The 23,087-nt window shown below is 36.3% G+C and overlaps 1 protein-coding gene and 1 pseudogene across 1 annotated transcript in view; both read right to left on the bottom strand.

The window, feature by feature from the left end:
• LOC114473495 (gamma-aminobutyric acid receptor subunit gamma-3-like) overlaps nucleotides 1–22,601 on the bottom strand; it is a 60,284-nt pseudogene extending 37,683 nt beyond the window's left edge.
• mrps9 (mitochondrial ribosomal protein S9) overlaps nucleotides 1–23,087 on the bottom strand; it is a 465,929-nt gene that overhangs the window by 348,234 nt on the left and 94,608 nt on the right. The window lies entirely within an intron of this gene.

The raw sequence follows: 23,087 nt of genomic DNA, 5'->3' as shown, positions 1-23,087 counted from the left end.
ACAGTCATTTCACTGTATTTAGGTCAGATATTTGTTTGGACCAGCAGAGGGCGCTGGTAACCCAGTGGTCTGTTCGCATGCAGATATCTTGCAGTGAAGAAGAGATGCTATGCTAGCAGACAGAGCTAATAGAAAAACGTGACTTTTATAGATATTCACGTAATATTACAGATATTTTTGGTGCTAAAAGTGGTAAGGAATCATTTATGTTTAAGAGTAGAAGGCGGCCAGAAAGAAAATAGTAGCAGATTCCGCCCGCCGCCAACACTTCTGGATTGCGAAGTTAAAAAAAGTACTGCGATTCAATTTTCACAGCATCGATGTGAATCGTGATACCTATGAATTGATTTTTAACTGCCTTACGATTAATCGTTACATCCCTATTATCTGATCATATTTTAACTATATTTTGGTGGAAAATAAAGAAAGGAGACCAAAATGTTCAAAATTCAGTTTCAGGGTTTATCCATTTCCACGTTTTTTTTTATACTTTTTGTTTCCTCATCTTTCCCTGTTTCAATGACGTTACTGGTTATTAAACTTCCTAAATCACACCAAACATCATAAATAGGGTAATAGTCGAATTCTGTTATTAATTTGACATTTTATATGCTTCAGATGATTTATGCTGAAAGTGCAAGAGCATCGTTAGCCACATGCTAACCCTCAGCCACCCGTTTAACAGGAAAAATCCCATGGAAATGTGTGATATGGTTCCAGGGAACGTGTCAGATTGCTTTCATCTCCTTTGATTGTTGCGTTATTAATATAAAATACTTTGTATCGCTGTAAGAATTGGCTGTTAAAGCAGCTCATTGTTAAAAGTGTCATTTCTCAGCTGTTCCGAGCTGAATTTGTCCTTAAATCAGCCTCAGAAACGATTGCAATGAAAAAAATAGAAGTGTTTAATCTATTCCTGGATTGTGAGAAAGGAATGTGTGAAAGTGTAGAGAAATAAATCAAACTTTAGCTACATTCCAATCCTTTTATCCTTGAAGAGAAAAACAAGCTTTCAGAACGGTATTTCCTTTAAATCTGACGCCGATCATAAGCACATGAAAGGTTTTCATGAAAGTGAAACGCTGATGTCGTTCAACCTGAGACCTTGTCAGCAGAGCAGAGAGATGAATATAAAACACGTGGATCCTTCGAGAGACAAACTAATCTCCTCTGGTGATGTAAAAACAGAGCAAGAGTTTTAAAGAGATCCTCCACTGTTTTTACAAATGTGTCCTAATACCTTCTCAATGTCCTTATTAGTAGATCTATGTCTAACATCTATGTCTAACAAAGCACATTATTATACACCATATTTACTACTTTACAGTTACTGTGTTACTCCATCTTCAAATCACGTGATTGATGATTTAATTGATTTTGTGACAATTTTTTTATTTAATTGGGAAATTATGAGAAATAATATCAGGAAATGTAAGTCTTTTGGACAATTTGAGGTTTAAAACGACTGCAGTCATGTGACAAAAGCATGGGGAGAACTGTAATCCCCCAAATATTGTGGAATTTCATTAAATTACTGTATTTAGAAAAGCTGAGAGTAATTGGTTATTTACACAATAATTCGTGTTTTTTTTTTTTTTTTTTTTGCTTTCTCCTGCGGGCCGAATTAGATGATCTAATGGGCCGTATTTGGCCCCCAGGCCTTGAATTTGACACATATGCTCTAAATAATCAGCACAAGTTGAATATGTCAATAATAATGATAATTTGCTTCCCGAAATATAATTTCTGACTAAAGGAGGCGACAGTTCCAACTATGTAGTTTGGTAGTAGACAATGAAGCAGAGAAGAAGAGCTCTCCTAAGGGACCTTTACTCTCCCTCAAACAGTGTAGTTAAAGAGTAAATCTTGGACTGGTTAAGACACACAAACCCTGAGGACAGAAATCCTTAACTCGTGAAGACTGATTTACTCTAACTTCAGCCACCAGAGCGTGTCAGCGCACTGTTTAAGGGCACTGTCGTTAAATAGCGTGTGCTGGTGGAGTTTGTGCACGTTTTCAGGACTAATGTTGCACTTTTTTAAGTGTGTCGCTCTTTGCGGTCATTTAACATCCTGTTTTGCTGTGATTCCGTTAAAGTCACGCGTCACGTGGCTCGTTAACCCTTCGAAGAACGAAGCCGCATTTGATTTATTTCCTTCTGGATCATTGAGGCTCAAGACGGTCCACGATGTGCGGAGCGTCTTCACGCTCACACTGAAGTGTGTGCAAATGGGTGAAGTCATCTATGCACATCTTTATGCGATGTCCCCCTGGGGACCCGCCGCACTGGGGGGGCACTGGTGATGGATGCAGCCCTACTGGGAGGAGGCTGTGATTCAGATGCAGCTGTTTGTTCTGCTTCGCTGACTGAGCAATGAGGACCAACAGTGGCAACGTAATTAGTCTTTGATTATTTTACATCTGCAACTGGAGCGTACGCTACTACGTGGAGTAAATGTTTGCTTTGTTAGCTCATGGTTAATGCACACACATTCATACAGTATCTCTGACCTTTTCCCAGTGTGTCCGAGAGTCAAGATTCTGGACTTTAAGCTCATGTTTGAATTTGTATTTAATGCATTATTGTTTCCTGGGGCTAGCTGTAGCCTATTCCATCACACGCTGACAAACCTCAGGGCAGAGTGTGAGACAAAGAAAACACCAATTGTCACATCAGGGCTGAGCAGTTCCGTCTGTATGTGCTTGGACTGTGTGATGGAAACACCTGGAGATGATGGAGAGCAGCTCCAGTCCCTCCTGTGACATCTATCTACAGCGATAATATAACAACTGGGACTGAAACAGAGGTGGAGGATTAGAAACTTGGTTCTACTCAAAAACTTATAGCAGTGGTTCTCAACCTTTACAGTTCATGACCCTCCAAAATAAAGGTCCCAGAGAGCAGGGACCCCCACTGTAGCTGAAGGTGGTTGAACACAGACATGAACATTGAAGAACAGTCATGTGGAGACAGGACCATCTATAAGGGGGAATAAAGGAGAGAGATTTTTGGGGTCCATCCATAAAGTCAGTAAAATGATGGTCCATTGTTCTATGAATCTGTGATAACCACATTTATTTATTCATCTGAATAATATCCACTGTTATCCAGGAACATTTATTATTATTATTATAGTCATCTTAAAGATGGAAATCCTGGTTTTAATCACAAATAAAATGGGTTCAAAGTGACCAAAAATGATGGAAAAGGTGGTGAAATGGGATTTTAAAAACTACAGAAATTGGTTAAAAGCTGTAAATTGTGGGTAATGGAATTTAAAAATGTAAGGAGAATTAGTTTAAACCAGCAAAATACGGGCATTAAAAACAGTGAATATGGTTAAACTGGCAAAAACAAACATGAAATGTGGTGAAAAGAGGTTAAAACTGACAACTATGGGTCAACATATGTAATATTAAGTTGAAAAGGTGATGGAAAGGGTTTATAAGTGTTGAACGTGTCTGGAAAGTGTAAAAAATGTGCAGAAAAGTCATTGAAATTTTATGGAGAAATGTTAAGAAGTTTACAATTATTTGGGCCATAGTATATAGTCATTTTAAAGATGTAAATCCTTGTTTTAATCATAAATAAAATGGGTTAAAAACCACAGAAATTGGTTAAAATTTGCAAATTGTGGATAATGGAATTTCAAAATGTAGGGAGAATTAGTGCAAACTTGCAAAATATGGGCATTAAACATCTTGAATTTAGTTAAATTTGCAAAAATAAACTAATATGAAATATGGTGAAAAGAAGTTCAAAAGTGACAATAATAGATCAACATATGTGACATTCGGTGTACAAGTGGTGGAAAGGGTTTATAAGTGATGAACATGTCTGGAAAGTGTAGAAAAGTCATTGAAATGTGATGTAAAAGTGTCAGGAATGGGAGAAATGGAGCAAAAATACATTAAAAGGAGCAAAAATATGGCAAGAAAAAGTGATGAAAATAGGTTAAAATATGGAGAGTTTGATGTAGTTGCAGAAAAAGGGTAAAAATAAGCAAAAATGGGCTGAAATTGTTGCTAAAATATCTGTAGTTTCTTGAAGGCACACGTGGGATGCTTATTGTTGGTATTTGTGTGGTGTTGAAGCCTGTGGTTCAGTCTTTGATCTCAGAGAGAGAAACCATCCATCTATCAAACATTTCTATTTTCTGCTTGGTCCACACAGATCTCATCTTCATCCTTCATGTGCTCCACGTCTTCCTCACTGGCCACATCTGTATGAGAACATTATCCATCAGAACCAAAGACCAACATGTCCGCGTGACCATTCCTGCGTGACTAACGTATTACGCGTTGTTGTGCGCTATGGCAAACACTCTGGTGCACACACACACACACACACACACACACCCATTAGATCCCATCTGCTCACTGGACAAGGAGCGGTGAACTGGGAATGCTGGGGGTCTCAGGGGGGCCGTCGGATTAACACCACTGTTTGAGAACAAACATTTCACCTCCGTATTTTAACTCAATTACTGAAGTTTAAATTCAATTAATCACAATTACTGAGCCTTAAATAGATAAGTGTTATTAAACATATACTTCCTCTTATGTTAGCTTTTTGTTAGCATGTCTAATGCTAACAGGTCAGTTAAATCAGCTGTAAAATATACTAAAAGATATTATCTATCATCTAATTACCTTGTTATTAGTCTATATATATAACTATACATGTGTATTAGACATAGAACCGTAACATGGCTCCACAGGTTTGCATTTGATTCAATTGTTCAACAGTTTTGATAGGATTAAAATTAATTATAATGATGTCATAACTGTAATTAATGATCAACCATGTGATTACAATTATGAGTGAAAGCCAGAGGTAGATGCAAATCAGCTTTTTAAAAATAAACGTTTGACGTCAGTGACGTGAGCCCACACTGTAACCATTAACCACTGGTACACACACTGATCACACCATCGTTTCATGTAATTATGATCATTATAATGCTAATGCCAGTGACGTGCCGTGACCACTAGGGCTGGGTAGGCACGTTGCAAACCGAGACCAACAATGACAATTTCATATGTTTCTGCTGTCAAGTGTTAATTCAATTCAAATCAATTTTATTTGTATAAACAACTTTACAACAAAGTCATCTCAATGCGCTTATCAAAATATAAAATTCATAATAAGAAAGAACCCAATAAGATCCACATGAACAAGTATTTATCATCTAACAAAATCAACATCATAAACACTATTAAAGAAACATAAACAATAATTTAATATAGCCTCCATACTCTCCCAACAACATATATCTCATGACACGACAGCACATCTGTTGTTTCTGTTGGAAACACAGAAACATGGAGAAAATGACAACAACAACAACTTAGAACATCCTCAGTGAGGAGCATCCACAAAGTCAATCCTTCCTTTTGTTCCATTCACTGTGAAAAGTATGAAACATGTTCTGATCTTACCTTAGCTGAAGGTCTGGTAGCTCAAGTGTTGGTCTCCATCTTTTAAAAGCTGTAGTTTTTCCTCAAAACAAAGTTTCTCTATCATCTCTAGCGCTGTCATCCTGACTGTAGCTGACTTACGTATAGCATTTAGCATAGCGCGGTTACGTCCAAAGACAGCTCTCTACGCTGCCTTTGGACGTAAATGGTTGTCATCTTGGGGACCTGACTGCGCATGCACAAACACATAAAAACACGCAATGGGAACGGAGGCAGAGGAGCAACGTGCCTTTGGCAGGGGGCGTGGCCTCCCTCTGCCTTACAGCGGAGTGAAAAAAAAAAAAAAAAGACTGTGCAGCTGTTCCAGGAAATAGCTTAGTTTAGTAATTTGGGCTATGAAACTCTCAAAATGCGGACATTTTCAAACTTATAGGTACTGTAGGCTATTGGAAATGGAAAAATAAATAATTTATAATTATATTATTAAAAAAAAAAAGGATAATTAACACAAATAATCAAAATATCAATTCACCCTTGGGTAGGCACTGCATACCTTGCCTACCCTGACGGCACGTCACTGGATAATGCTATCCTTCATTTATGCTTTTTCATTACAGTGGGAAACATTAGTGGGACTTGTGTACATGTGTACTAAACTTGTGTACTTTGATGAACTAAAGACGGTCTGGACTAACATTATTTTGGGCCTTAAAACTGATGATTCGTTGTCAGATAAATAGTGTTTTATTTATTTATGTGCGTACGGATGATGAAGGTCTTTCTACTCTATTATCACAAATAGGTAATGGACTACAGGCTTTTTATAAAATCATCATCAGAAGGTTGTTCTGGGGTTTCCATGGATACGGTTGATGAAAACTTGAAAAATGATAAACACTTAAATGGGCATTAGATTGAAGTAAAGTACAGAAATGGACAAAACACTGGAGAATGGAGATAAGTCGTGGTATTGGAAGGAAGGAAAACAAATGACAACTCATTTTTTTTTATTAAAGGCTTTAGTACGACCCTGAAAACTAGTGAAAAATACACACACTTAACGGGGATTAGACTGAAGTAAAGTACAGTACAAAAAATGGATTTTATTTTTTTAGTAGGGTCGTAAAAACTAGTGAAAAAATGAGGGGTTAGAAAGTACAGAAATTGACCAAAAAATTGGAGGTAAAAAAGTAAAAACATTTTGAATTTTTTTTCTCTTTTTAATAAAGGCTTTAATAGGACCATAGAAACTAGTGCAAAAAATTATTAATACACTTAAACCGAGGTCAGAAATTGACAAAAATAAAAAACACAACGTGCCAAAAAGTGAAAAAAAAAAATGTAGATTTTCCATGTTTTAAGTAAAAGCTTTAGTAGGACCATAAAAAGTAGTGCAAAAAATGAACACATTTAAATGTGGGAAAAACTGGAATAAAGTACAGAAATGTACAAAAATATGGAAAACAGCAAAAACTGGAGTTAAGGTGGAAAGTAGAAAGAAACCTGCGATACAAAAAAAATGACTAGTGGAATCAGAAATCTAGGATTTTTCTGCTATATGAAGAAATACATATTTGGTATTTCAGTGGGTCATATTTTTACTGAAAACAATGTTAATAAGTATCAGACATGTTTTATCCCCAAATTTGTCCCTAATGTAAATTTCAGATGAATTTTCCAAATTTTTGAAACCTTGGGCAGTCACTGTCAGTTGTCTAATGGAGCCACACAAATAAATACATAAATACTGTAAATAAATACATAATAAATAAAAGCAGCCTAGGAGCGACTGAGTAAACTTTAGCTAAAGAACAGGAGGATTTCAGCCTGTCCTCAATAGGAGGAAATGTTAGAAATAGTCACATTAAAACATGACTGTCCACTGCAGAAGACTCAGTTTGGATGTTCCATCTATTTACAGCTGAGCCCACATGGCACGAACACACACACACACACACACACACACACACACACACTGCTGCCACAAAGTGAATCACACAGAAACTAAAAAGAGAAAAAGCTGAGTCTGAATTGGACAAAAGGCTCTTAATTAAATTGATCCAACATCTCATCATAATGGATTTATTTACTTAACGTTAGTGTGAAATGTCAGACTGTACCTCCAGCTCTTTATTTGATGCTTTTCATTAGTTGTAACTACTGTAGGTGCTGAGATGTTCTCAGATGTTTCCTCTCACAAACATTCCATTTGTTTTTCCATCCCTGGAAACCAAACTGTAACTTTGTCATTTTAAAAAGAAAAGAGTGTGTGTGTGTTTGGAAAAGGCTTCCATTGTGATGCTGATTCTGCTCTCTTTGTAACCATGGAAACAGACATCAGTCGGCTTTGCTGCGAAGAAAGGAATGTGTGAGAATGATTAAATCGGGCTCGAGTTTGAGGACGATGCTGGTGTTAAATTACAAGGGGAGAGATTAGTCTCAGAAATATTCACCAATATATCCACCATTTTCACATGTTTTTTTTTTTTGGTTTTTTGTGTTTTACAGATTTTCATGTTTTTGGGATTTTGTGTGTTTTTTTTTTTTCGATTTCACGTGTTTTTTAGATTTTCACATTCGTTTTTTTAGATTTTCACGTGTTTCTTTTATTTTAATGTTTTTTGGGGGAATTTTAACTTTTTTTTTTTTTTTTAAATGTTCATGTATTTTTCAGATTTTCACTTTTTTTCACCTGGCTTTTTTTTTTAGATTTTTATGTTTTTATTTTAATGTGTTTTTTTTTTTAAATTTTCATGTATTTTTCAGATTTTCACATGTTTTTTTTAGATTTTCACGTGTTTTTTAGAAACATCATTAACAAACAACTAAAAAAATCTGAAAAACATGTAAAACTCGTGGATATACTGTATTTGTGAATATTTTTGAGACAAATCTGTCCCCATATTTAATAACTGCAGAGCTGTGGTACGTGTGAAGGTTTGGTCTTTAACTCCATCCTCTCCATCCAACATGCAGACACTGAGCTGCTTTAAAACAGATAAACTATATGAACGGTAACAAACGACGTGTAGCGCTGCCTAATTTAACAGATCTGATACACAGGTCGTCTTTAGGGGCTTCATGGGTTTTATAAAAAAAACAGTTGAGGTTTATTTTTCTCAGTCACTGCAACGTCCCATTGAAAGCATTACTGCAGCGTTTTTATTATTCACTTAACTTTAGTATTTCTGCTCATCGTTCCAATTTGGAAGATAAAATCTCGCCCTGAAGTGGTTGAAATGTGTTTGAAACACTTTATGGAATAATGTCAGACGACAGGCTGTCAGCACACATGATAAACTTCTCTACAGTTCTCCAGATTTTATTTTGGAGGAGGAATAGAGTTGGTAAAGCTAACCAGAACGGTTAATCTCCTGGTTAAGATTAGCCACCATTTGCAGAATAATGATTTTTTTTCTGAAAATTTAAACAATTTAAGCCCATTTTTTGCTCATTTTTAGTTTTTGTTTTTACATCTAAACATATTTTAACCTATTTTCATCATTTTTTCTTACCATATTTTTGCACCTTTTAATGTATTTTTGCTACATTACTCACATTTCTGACACTTCGACATCACATTTTTTCCACATTCCAGACATGTTCAACACTTATAAACACTTATAAACACATTGACCCATTATTGTCACTTTTAACCTCTTTTCACCAGATTTCATCATTATTTTTTGCCAATTTAACCACATTTACCATTTGTCATGCCCATTATTTGCCACTTTAAACTAATTATTCAAATATTGACACTTAATTTACAACTATTAACCAATTTCTGTAGTTTTTAAAATCCCATTTCACCTCCTTTTCCACCATTTTTAGTCACTTTGAACCCATTTTATTAGTGATTAAAACCAGGATTTCCATCTTTAGGATGACTATAATAATAATAGTAAACGTTCCTGTATAACAGTGGATATTATTCAGATGAATAAATAAATGTGGTTTCAATCACTGTTATTTATGAGTAAACTTAATTTATTGGAGCTGATTTTATCCTTTATTCATTTTCCCACGACTCCCACTTACTCTGTCAATAGTAATATATTATTTTATAGGTTTATTTATCTCACATATACTTTATTGCTTGGTATTATTGTTTGGATCATCAGATTCATTCTTATTGCTGTCATTATTATTATTATAGTTGTCGTTTCTTACATTTATTACCTTTAAATCTGTTCTCATGTCGTCATGCTCACAGTTTTATGATGAACTAAAGCTAAAGCCGACAATAACTCAGCTCTTCAGTTTTCAGGCGCTTCATTAAAATTTCACAAACATTTCATGTTTGTGCACAAGCGAATGCAAATGTTATTCTTCCAGACGTCCCGTCTCACAAGTTTTGAGGGCGTGACCTTCAGCGTGATGTGTTTACACGTTTGTTGGTCTCCAGGGTGACACACGTGGCGCTTTATAAACACTCTTCTGCATTTGGTCGCTAGGCCGGGGACCCCGTGTTGGGACTTCTACAGACTTTTCCCTTTGGTCTGACGCTGCAGAAAATCTCTGTTGTTGAAATCATGCATAATTCATTGTGTACCTGACGGACGCCACGGCTAATTAAATCCTCAGCGTGTCTTTAGCTGTGACGGATGTTAAAGCTGCTGCTGGTGGTGCTGGGAAACGCTGCGATGCTCTAATGGTTCAGTTTAGGGTGAAACGTGCACTTCCTCCTCCATCGAGAATGAAGAATCTATTAACGTGATGAATTCATTCAGAAATATGTTCATAAATCCATCTGCAGCTCAGAAAACGTCTCTTCTGATCCGATGAATGAACGCACACTGATGATAAACTTCCAACGCTGGTTGAAACCAAGGCTAATTCCACATTGTTGGGTTAAAGGTGTTTAATTATCTTGAACAGGGAAGTCCTCTGAGTTCTCAGCTCTCATTAAAACAGTAAAAGGAGGAGGAATTCCTTCCCGTTGGATCAGCAGCACACCTACACTCACTCAATATCTGTCTAATGGAGCAAAATCACAAGAAAAATCACCTGGCCAAGAATTTTAAAGTCAATAATGGAAATCTATGAGTTACACATTCTGACTCAAAAAGCCATTAAAAAGACAAAGTGGTAACAGTAGCAGTCGAGTCATTCATGGAGGGAGAAGCTTAGTTAAATCACACAAGCAGCAGAAAAACAATGGAGGCTCAGAAGCTCATCTGCACGTGCACCAGAACAGAAACATGGTGAAATAAGGTTTTAAAACCGCAGAAATTGGTTAAAAGTTGGTCAAAAACAGACAGAAAAAGTGGTAAAAAAGGGTTCAAAGTGTCAATATTGGCTTAAAAGTGGCAGAAATGAGGATAATGTAATATAAAAAGTAGGAACAATTAGTTTAAACTAGCAAACAACGGGCATGGCAAATGGTGAATGTGGTTTAATTGGCAAAAATAATCATGAAATCTGGTGAAAAGAGGTTAAAAGTGACAATAATGGGTCAATATATGTGACATTAGGTGTAAAAGTGGTAGAAAGGGTTTATAAGTGATGAAAATGTCTGGAATGTAGAAAAATGTGTAGAAAAGGCATCAAAATGTGATGTAGAAGTGTCAGAAATGTGAGTAATGTAACAAAAATACATTAAAAGGAGCAGAAATATGGCAAGAAAAAGTGATGAAAATAGGTTAAAAAATGGTGAGTTTGGTGGATTTGAAAATAGTGATTCCGGAAAAGTATCTGTTCTCATTCTGTTGGATCTAAGTCTGCATTTGACACTGTAGATCATACAATGTAGTTGCACAGAATGTAAACATGGGTTGGACTAAATGTTAAAGTAATGGTTTAAGTTCTACTTGGAGGAGCAACGCATTGTAAACTAATGTCCTGTGGGGTTCCTCAGGGATCTGTTCTTGGACCTCTTCTGTTTAGCCTTTATATGCTTCCTTTAGGACACATTTTACACAACTGTAAGGTTGATTATCAGAGCTACGCAGATGACACACAACTATATCTATCACTGAACCCAGATGACTATGGTCCCATTGAGGTGTTGTGTGACTGTTTAGAAAAAGTAAACTGATGGATGAGTGAAAACTTCCTTCAACTAAACCATGACAAGATGGAGGTGATTGTCTTTGGTAACAATGAAAAGAGGACTGCTGTCAGCAAGTATCTGAGTCTAGATCTTTAGAAGATAAAGACCAAGTCAAAAACCTTGGTGTTCTGATTGACTCAGATCTGACATTCAGCAGAACAAAGAGGTCAGAACACATTAGTCCAGTTTTAAAGTCTTTACACTGGCTCCCAGTCAGCCTCAGAGGAGACTGTAAAGTTCTGCTGCTGGTTATAAATGTGTGAATGGGTTTGGTCCAGAATACATCAGTGAGATGTTAGTCAGGTATGAACCCAGCAGGTCTCTGAGATCTATGGACACAGGTCAGATAGTGGAGCCCAGAGCTCACAGTAACCATGGTGATGCTGTGTTTAGTTGTTATGCTGCAAAGAAGTGGAACAAACTGCAGCAGAGCTGAAGTCAGCATCACATGTGAACATTTTTAAATCAAAGTTAAAGGAACTTTTTTTCTCTACTGCGTATGATTGAGAGAGATTTATGGTCATGTTGATGATGTCATGTGTTTGTTGATGATTTTAAATGTTAGTATTGATTTTAAACAGTTGAATGTTTGATCATGTAAAGCACATTGAGTTGCCTTGTGTATGAACTGTGCTATACAAATAAATTTGCCTTACTTGTAGTAAAAAGTAGTTAAAATAAAGCAAAAATGAGGTCAAATTTAAAAAAAAAAATACTCTTAGCTTCTTGAAGGCATCTGGTGACCACCTCTCAGTGTCTCGCGACCCCAAGGTTGAGAACCACTGATACATAAAATCCCTTTTTGACACTATAAACGTGTGTAAAAAGTAGAATAAAGCCATCACTGCCCTCATGTCACCTACTTTTTAACACCTCACAACGAAACAAAATGGATTTAACGTGTGAGCCATGATCCTAACGCAGCTCCATCCTATTCCACTTCACTGTGGGGTCAGAAGCTGGACAGGATTACTAGGCCATTCCTTTGTGCTTTCCCATTAAATGAGGAATGCTGGGCTGGGCTTGGGGGGGGGAGGGGCAAAGATTCTGTCAGTCCCTGCTCCTTAGAATCCCTCCTTTCTACTTTTCTCTTCATTTGCATGATTTATTTTTATAATTTATGTAAAATAGATGGAATTAATTCATCTCATCTAACCTGTAAGTAGGTTATTATCATCATAATGCTGGTCAGCACACACAAAAAAAAAGGTGTCGCCATGGCAACACAGTGCCACCAACATCAAAAGGAGAAGTCATTCAGTGGGAGGAGCCTCTACATCAACATCCTCTCCTTCATCGAATGAAATGTCACCTGATTTTGAAACATTTGAAGAGGCCGTGGTGAGGTTTGTCCTTTGGTGCCAAATGTCAGCTCTGTGGAGATATGGGACGGGAGAAGGCCTGTGGAGAACCTCAAAGAGAACCTCAAAGACGACCACAAACGACGGTTCCACCGTATAAATACATTAAAAACGTGCCTAATAAACCTAATGCTGAGGATTAGATCTACTGTATCGCTGAAGTCACGTTTATTGTGAGTGACTGCCCTCAATGTTGCTATTGGCTGTGATAAAAAAAACTCATTCAGCGATAAATCGCGATACTTCAGCGCGTAATAATCCTATCAATCCAAAAAATGTCCAAAAAAAATGTTTTAATCATGTTTTTTAACAAAAAAAAAACCAAACATTTAATGTCGCTAACATTTGCATAGCACGTAGACTCCCGGTCACTAGGTGTCAGTGAACGCACCATCTGACCTTGTAGAACATACTGGACACTTTTATCGATAGATGTGGTTATTTTTTTTAAATAATTTAAGAACTTAACAAAACCAGAATCTGTTGTAGAAGTAAAAGTGACTTTTTTGAAAAATGTAATTTGACAGTTTGAAAAAGTTGGAAAACAATGAAATTGTATTTCATGGCATGTTGTACTTGTTAAGTTGACATTTGTAATTATTGATATCACAATATATCTTAATGTATGTCGTATCATGGCATTCATCGTATCGTCAGATTCATGGCAATGTACAGCCCTAGTTTGTAATGTTATAGTGGCTTCTTACATCACTGTTGGCTCCGCCCCCTTCTCTAAAAACCTGTGGGAGTAGCTAGTTAGCATAGCATAGATGGTTTTTTGGAGATTTTATCTTATCGTATAGAATGGGCGTGTCTTAACTGCTCCAGGAGCCACACCCATAATCGCAGCATTTTTTAAATTTATTTCCAGCCTACACTTTATTTTCAAAATAAAAGCATATTGAGTAAAAGTAGAATCTTTGCTGGTACTGTGACTCCACGTGGTTTTTTATGCTTAATTGAAATAGAAATGTTGAGGTGAACATAACAACTAATGGAAATGAAAAGCTGTAGGTACAGCACAGATTTACAGACCGTGGGAAAATATGAAGAGTGACAGTATAGTGACACATAGTGAGAAATAGTGGCATGTTGTTCATCTATAGTGTGTGGGAGGAGAAATCCATACAGAAATAAACCCTTTATAATTCTACAGTAAGGCAGTCATTTTTCACCATTTTGATGGATTAAATTCAACTTTAACGCCATCATTTGTGTAAATAAAGCGTATTTAAGCCGTTTAAAACATTATTATTGCTCATAATCATTATACATGCACAAGTACAGAGTGCATCTGTCTGAACAAGACTAACGATGTTAGGAGCAACTTCATTAGCCATCCATCACGTAAGAAGATGAATGTGTTTTTAAAAATCAGTGGTTAGTCTAACAGTCTGAGCTCCCAAAGCTGCTGCTAGGAACACAACGTTCTGATTTGTTCCTCCCACAGGTTCTGTTTCAGAAGTGGGTCAGACGTTCCCTCCTATAAACCCTGATGCATCGCTGCAGAACATCTGTTATGAATGAATCAGTGATATTAACCATTATTAAACTCTACGAGTGCTGGAGTAGACGCTACTAGTCAAGTAAAAGGTGTCAAGTTAGCATCATATGCTAATAAGGAGGCGGGAAAGTAAATTCAGGCTTGCCATTGGATTTCCAAAGTATTCCAACCAATCAGAGAGCTGGATTTGGTCCTAATCCCTCCTACTTCATTAGGTCTACTAGTACTACTAGTGGCTTTACTAGTACTACTAGTAGACTAAAAACATTCTATTAGTACTACTAGTGAGATATTTTAAGTGTACTAGTAGTAAATGTTTTTCTAGTAAAGGTGTTTGGTGCACTAGTGCATAGTTAGACCTAACTAGTAAAGTAAAATCATCTACTAGTAGTAGAGTTGATTTAGTGTTACTAGTAGTACTAGTAGACTTCAAATATGTCACTAGTAAAGAATCTAAACTTTACTAGTACCACTAGTGACACAAAATTGCCAATTAGTAGATGATTTTGTTTTACTCGTGCACTCACAAACTTTTTTGTACTCAAACACTTAAAATAGTAGTACTAGTAGAATGTTTTTAGTCTACTAGTAGTACGTACTAGTAGACTATTAACATTCTACTAGTACTACTATTAGAATGTTAATAGTCTACTAATAGTACTAGTAGAATGTTTTTAGTCTACTAGTAGTACGTACTAGTAGACTATTAACATTCTACTAGTACTACTATTAGAATGTTAATAGTCTACTAATAGTACTAGTAGAATGTTAATAGTCTACTAGTAGTACAAGTAGTACGTACTAGTAGTACTAGTAAAATGTTAATAGTCTACTAGTAGTACTAGTAGAATGTTATTAGTCTACTAGTAGTACTAGTAGAATGTTAATAGTCTACTAGTAGTACAAGTAGTACGTACTAGTAGTACTAGTAAAATGTTAATAGTCTACTAGTAGTACTAGTAAAATGTTAATAGTCTACTAGTAGTACTAGTAGAATGTTAATAGTCTACTAGTAGTACTAGTAGAATGTTTTTAGTCTACTAGTAGTACGTACTAGTAGACTATTAACATTCTACTAGTAGTACTATTAGAATATTAATAGTCTACTAGTAGTACAAGTAGTACGTACTAGTAGTACTAGTAAAATGTTAATAGTCTACTAGTAGTACTAGTAGTACGTACTAGTAGTACTAGTAAAATGTTAATAGTCTACTAGTAGTACTAGTAGAATGTTATTAGTCTACTAGTAGTACGTACTAGTAGACTAATAACATTCTACTAGTAGTACTATTAGAATATTAATAGTCTACTAGTAGTACAAGTAGTACGTACTAGTAGTACTAGTAGAATGTTAATAGTCTACTAGTAGTACGTACTAGTAGTACTAGTAAAGCCAATAGATTTACTAGTAGTACTAGTAGACCTAATGTAAATGAAGTAGGAGGGATTAGAACCAAATCCAGGATTTATTGATTGGTTGCAAAAAGAAAAAGAGAAAAATAAAGGCCCTGATTGGTTGGAATATTTTGAAAGCCAATGGAAAGCCTTAATTTACTTTCCCTGTCCCCTATTAACATATCATGTTAACTAGTTGACCTTTTGAATCACTAGTAAAGTCTCCTCGTGCACTAATAGAGATTAATAATGGTTCTAATCACATTTATACTCAAACATTTTTCATTAGATGTTCAGAGGAAGGGAGGGAAGGATTCAGGAATAGTTTCTATTTGTGTCTCACACCTGGCTCTCTGAAGTCCATCTCACACACACACACACACACACACACACACTCGCCTCATATCCATATGATTTGTGTGCAAAGTGATGTAAGAAAGGCCAAGCGGTGAGTGCAGATGCATATCAGGCCTGACGGGGACGCTGGTGATTTACATGCACAGCGACTCTCAGACTCCCACAGACTTAATTGTGAGCACCAGACGTTTGCAGGGCAGACAATAATAGCAGATATGATTGCAGTGACCTGGTCGTTCACTGGGGATCAATGGCTTGTTAGCCATGGGCGATTACAGCCACATGACTAACACCATGAGAGGCATCGCTCTCAAAAATATTCTACAATTTTCATATGTATTTTTCAGATTTTTCTCATTTGTCTGACACGTCTGAAAAATGTGTGAAAATCTGAAAAAATCAACGCGTGAAAATCCATAAAATGTGAAAATCTAAAAATTAAGTAAAAATCTGAAAAATTTAAAATCTAAAAAACACGTGAAAATCTAAAAAAAAAAATGTGAGCATCTAAAAAAAACAAGTGAAAATCTGAAAAACTTTAAATCTAAAAAAAACGTGAACATTTAAAAAACACATGAAAATAATAAAACAGGTGAAAATCTAAAAAAAAAAAAAAACACGTGAAAATAAAAAAAAACTGGTGGACATCTAAAAAATGAAGTGAAAATCTGAAAAATTTTAAATCTAAAAAAACACGTGAAAATAAAAACATTTGAACATCTAAAAAACACAATTAAAATCTAAATTCAAAATCTACAATTAAAATCTAAAGAAATAAGTGAAAAACTTTTAATCTAAAAAATGTGAAAATTAAAAAAAAAACACACGTGAAGATTAAAAAAAACATTTGAACATCTAAAAAACACATAATAAAATCTAAAAAACACGTGAAAAAAATGTGAACATCTAAAAAAAATAACTGAAAATCTGAAAAACTTTAAATCTAAAAAAAACGTGAAAATTTAAAAAACACATGAAAAAAAATAAAAAAAACTGGTGGACATCTAAAAAATTAAGTGAAAATCTGAAAAATTTTAAATCTAAAAAAACACGTGAAAAAAAAAAATGTGAACATCTAAAAAACACATGATAAAATCTAAAAAACACGTGAAAATCTAAAAAACACGTGTAATTGTATTTGTGAATATTTTTGAGACAAATCTCTCCAGATAAAAGTCTAGCTGAGTCTGTGTTGCTGAGCAGGAAGTTCTGAAGTTAATATTTGAATCTGTTTCTATCAGAATAATAAATTATGTTGCTCTGTTTCCATCACTGATCAGTGGTGGTAAAGCAGAGGACAGAGGTTCTTATCACAGGACACAGTCTGCTTGTTTACGTCCATTATTAACACAGACAGTGAGTGTTTGCTGACTCCAGTCAAACATCTGGACACGGTGAGAGGAGACGCCTATTTATAGATCCCACTGCATTATTATTACTAGATATCAAACACATGTTCAGTCCCTTAGACCTTTAGTGTGTGATGTTTACTCCATATACAAACAGATGTTGCTTTTTCCCTTCATTCAGGATTTTGTCTCTAACTGTTTTGTTTTCTGTCAAATATTTAGAATCTAACAAAGAAAAACACTCAGGCTGAGAGATAGACACCAAACATCTGATCTATGCTCTGTGTCCCTCAGAGGGACAGCATGTGTGAGTGAGTGATCCAATTAAAGGGATCCTCCACTGTTCTTACAAATTTTGACTAAAATCTTTTCCCTCCCGCCTATGGCGCACTATGGCAGCCTCGCTTCCGTCAGTCTGCCCCAGGGCAGCTGTGGCTACAATAGTAGCTTACCACCACTGAGTGTAGCGTGAAAGAATAATGCCTTAATTCTGTAAAGTGACTTTGAGTGTCTATCAGAAAGCGCTATATGAAATTGATGTATTATTTATTAATATTAAAGGTCCCTTAGGAGAGCTCTTCTTCTCTGCTTCATTGTCTACTACCAAACCTCAGAGTTTGAACTGTTTTCATCCTTTTTCTGTAAACAAACGAGGTTTACATCCACATCTTTTCATTTTCCTGATTATTTAGAGAAACAAAAAGCAGCACGAGTTGTTATTGTGAGTGAAAAAAGCTGTTAAAGGACTTAAAAAGCTGTTAAAGGACTTAAAAAGCTGTTAAATGATCTAAAAATGTGTTGAATGATGTAGAAATGTGTTAAATGATGTGAAACTAATGGTGACTGCAGCTCTGTGTGAACATTGAGGCCGTGCCCTCGTTCCACTTTGCTTTGTTTGGCCTGTTTTCTGCTGCTCGGGAAATAATTAGGCTTTGGACTTCCTGTCAGTTCAGCTTTGGGTTTGTGCTTTGATTTGAATTCATCGTTTGGTGCACGTGCTGGTGGAGTTTGTGCACGTTGTCAGGACTAATGTTGCACTAATTTTAAGTGTGTCACAAGCATTTGCTTAACTTTTTTGGTTAAACTTATTTGTCCAGAGGTCCCTTTGTTTGTTTTTGAATAATTAGAAATAAAACTTGGTGGCTTTTTCTATTCTTCTTCATAAGTTTTTATGGAAGTGTATTGCATTACTTTGTTTTTTTTTCTTTGTTTTTTTCTGTTTTTCTGACAATTTTTTTCTTCTGTTTTTTTTTTTTTTGGTCATTTTTTGCAGTTTTTTTGGAGTAATTTAACAAATTATTTTTTACGTTTTTCTTCCGTTTTTTCTCCCTATTTTTCAAAATAATTTTTCGGTTTTTCGTGCCAATTGTTTTTGTAAATTATCGAGATACTTGGAAATCAATTAATTATGAAATTAAACAAGCCGCCCATATATGGTCTCAATAAAAAAAAAAAAAAACATGAAATAAATAAGCCGAAAAACAAATCAAATAAATAATTCATTAAAATCTGTTTTTGTTTTTCCACGTGAATACAATATGCTTCCATAAGTTTTGCAGCACTTTGTAACATTTTAAAATCCTTCCAGTTTGACTTCTTCTGCGTCTCAGTCGACTGGTTTCTCACTTGTATTCTTTGTCCTAATTTAAGTTTTTTTTATTGTGCGTACGGAGTTTTCTTTTCTCCAAAATTGGTCACCGTGCAGTCATTTGCATCTCAGTAATTGTATTTGTAGTCGGCGAAGCGTTAGAATCAAGCCGTGTTGTTTCATTCTGCGTCTCTTGGACTTTATCTTGTATTTCCTCAGGTCGTTTCCTGAGTTTTTATCGTATAAATCTCACACACGTGACGTGTGTTGTTCTCGCTGCACAGATCTGTCCATAATTTATAGGTGAAACAGCGTTTGATTGAAGGATTAATATTTTATGCAGAATACAGCGATGTGTTGATGGGATCTCTAACAAATTTAACTCTTACTGCATTTTGTTTTCCTCTCAGAAATGATCTGGATGTGTTTCTTCACAGTTCTATAATTCTATGCTGATATGACGACTCCACAGAGCTTTAGAATCCTGTGCAGCAGCTTTTTAGAAGCCCACTCCTAATTGGTTATCCTCATCTCCACTGGTGATGCAACTTAAACGCTAATAACACGAGTGTAGCACACATTCAAACAAGTGCATCAAATTCCCAGCAAATTATTCTGCGCTTTTACTTTGAAAAGTAGATACTGAGTGTTTTTTTGTGTGTGAAACCTTTTAACTTTTGGATAAAAACGACTGCCGAACAATTACAATACAACACAAAACGATAGTAAATATACACAAAATAAAAGAAAAATATATGAAACAACAAAGAAATGTACAAAACAACAATGAAAACACAAATATACAGCAAATACAGTATACACAAAATAAGAGAAAAATGTACAAAATATCAAAGAAATTTACAAAACAACAATAAAAATGCACAAATCGATAGCAAAAACACACAAAATGAGAGAAAAATATCCAAAATGACTAATACATTTACAATAAAAATGACAAAAACACACAAATCAACAGCAAATACACACAAAATCACCCCAAAAACACAAAATGACAACAGAAAAACACAAACCCTGTAATGTTTCCTGTGTAAACTCAGTGTTGAGACGCGTTAGCCTGCAGCAGTAACAGTGAGCTGAGCTACTGTGTGTGGTAATGAGTATAGGGGGAAAGGGGGGGTTCCAGCCCACCTGAACTGAACCTTAAGCGTTTGATTAGAGTCGCTCGCTGAAGAACTCTGTTACTCTGCAAAAAGCCTCCAGCTCTGATTTGAAGAGGAGGAAAATGCTGTGGGGGCCAATCAGGAGCTGATTTAGACTCCAGGTCCCAGAGCTCCTCACACACAAGGTCAGACGAGCTCCTGCAAAGCCCCGCCCACATCATCACAACCCCTCAACATCTAGATTCATCAGAGAAAAAAGAAGCAAAGCTCGTTTCTTATTGTTCAGCTGAAAAAGTCAAACTTTTACCAAGCTGTTATTAGAGCTAAAGCTAACCAATGTTAGCTTTAGCTCCTCCACCTCTCACTTCTCATTGGCTGTTCCCCTACCTGCGTGAATAGGCTTTAAAAGGGAACTATGTGCACATGATTATTTCATAGAGCTTTGGCAGGAAAGACACAAATACAGTATTTATTAGCTTTAAAAAGATGTTTTTGCATGAATAATGCAGCAGCAGTCGTTTTCAACGGGGATGTGACACGTATAATAAACAAGCGGCACAAACTCTGTTTTTATGAACAATATTTGGTCCAAATACACCAGTGTGTCTCTACTTTTAGAGACACACTGTGACTGCATTACTTGGTTTACATCTTCAAAATGACAGAAAAACACACAAAACAAAAGCTAAAATATATCTTAAAAATACTAAGAATTACAACACTGCAGGAAAATACAGTAAAAGAAAAGAAAACACACAAAAATAATGAATAAAATGACAACAATAATACACAAAATGACTTCAAACAACACAAAACGACAACAAAAATACACAAAATGGCTGAAAAAATATACAAAATTATAGAAAAAAACAACACAAAGATGATTAAAAAAAAAACTCAAAAAATGACTCTGAAAACAGAAATACACATAAAATTACTCCAAAAAATGTGAAGTTAACTTCAAGATGTAAATCCTTGTTTTTATCGGGAATGAAATGGATCAAAAATGACCAAAAATGGTGGGAAATGTGGTGAAATGGGATTTGAAAAACCACAGAACATGGTTAAAAAGTTAAATACATTAAATTAGTAGTAAAAAGGGTTCAAAGTGTCAATATTATATATTATATTTTATAGAAATAAAAGTGGAACAATTAGTTTAGACTGGAAAATTAGGGGCATGAAAAATCATGAATGTGGTTAAATTGCCAAAAATAATCATGAAATCTGGTTAAAAGAGGTTAAAAGTGACAATAATGGGTCAATATGTGACATTAGGTGTAAAAGTGTTGTAAAGGGTTTATAAGTGATGAACATGTCTGGAAAGTAGAAAAAATGTGCAGAAAATTCATTAAAATGTGATGTAGAAGTGTGAAAAATGTTAGAAATGTAGCAAAAATACATTAAAAGAAGCAAAAATATGGCAAGAAAAAGTGATAAAAAAGAGGTTAAAATATGATGAGTTTGGTGTAGTTGCAGAAAAAGGATAAAAATAAGCAAAAATGAGCTGAAATTGTTAAAAACAAATGTTTGTTGAAGGCATCTGGTGACGAGTAGGTGTTTAATGTCTGTTATGGAGTCAGTGTGAAATGTGAGATCTCCATCTGGCTTTGTTACATGTTCTGACATATTTAAAAATGTGGCGAGAAAAAGTGATGCAAATAGGTTCAAATATGGAAAGTCTGGTGTCGTTGCAGAAAAAGGATAAAAATAAGCTAAATGGACTCAGATTGTTCAAAAAAACATTCTTAGTTTCTTGGATGCATCTGGTGACCCCCTCCCAGTGTCTTGCGACACCAAAATGGGGTCCTGACCCAAAGGTTGAGAACCTATGCTGTGGTAGTGATGTAGGATTGTGTTTAGATGTGATTATAGTCACTATCATGAGGAAAGTTGAGCATTTGGATGAGTTTTAATGCTGCAGTAGGTTCAGTCCTCACCTCCTATGTCGGGCCTCAGCGTCCTGTCGTAGTCCTTCAGCAGGTTGTTCAGGATCTGTGTGGCGTCCGCCTGGTGCGACCGGGGAACCAGCAGTTGATTACCAGTGGTGTGGTGACCCTCCTCCTCGTCGTCTCCGTAATCCAGTAGATCACATCTGTCGGACGGAAGTTTGGGGGTTAATTGATGATCGGACCCTCAGATTTTGGCGCAGCGCGCGTCATTTTGGGGGGGGGATGTTTAGGGGAAGCCCGCCGCGTGCACGCGCGCCAACTCACATCCACGCACAACTTGTGGCGCCCCCTCCCTCAGCTGTTGACTCCCCCCAAAGATCCAAAGATGCAGGTAAAGACTCACCGGGCAGAGCTTAGCAGGAGGAGGAGGAGGAGGAGCACCAGCAGCGGAGCCACGAGCCGCTTGATTGTCATGGTTTTCCCTGCACGCGCGGGTGTTTGTCCGGTGTGGTGCGCGGTAACGCACGGTCTGATGCTGCTGCTGCTGCTGCTGCTGCTCAAGGTGTGCGAGCCATCAATACCCCCCCCACCCCGCCCCGAACTTCCTCATCCGCCCACACACACACGCACGCACGCGCACACACTTTTCCTCCTGCGCCTCATGTGCGTCCGTGCACAGCTGCAGCAGCTGGATGAAGTGGAGGTGGTGGTTCTCCCCTCTGTGTGTGTGTGTGTGTGTGTTTGGGTGAGTCATCAGCCACGCGCACTAACCTGGACCTCTTCATTACTTCCAAAAAACAGGCAAAAATATCAAATTTGCGTTAATTTCCCTAAATGTTATTGCCTATTTTATCATGTAAACCTGATTTTCTATCTTGTTGTCTCATATATTCACTTAAAACTTTATTTTCGACGTGCACGCGCCCGGCTGCGCGTATTTTGGTGAAAATTGCATCAATGAGGATAAACAGTAACCACGCCCCTTCCCCAAAAAAGTTATTATTGATCTGTAGTGTCAGTTTAACAAGCTGACTTTCTACAAT

This window comes from Gouania willdenowi, chromosome 2 (assembly GCF_900634775.1).
Source record: "Gouania willdenowi chromosome 2, fGouWil2.1, whole genome shotgun sequence".
Classification (NCBI taxonomy): domain Eukaryota; kingdom Metazoa; phylum Chordata; class Actinopteri; order Blenniiformes; family Gobiesocidae; genus Gouania; species Gouania willdenowi.
This window is presented reverse-complemented; position numbering and strand designations above follow the sequence as displayed.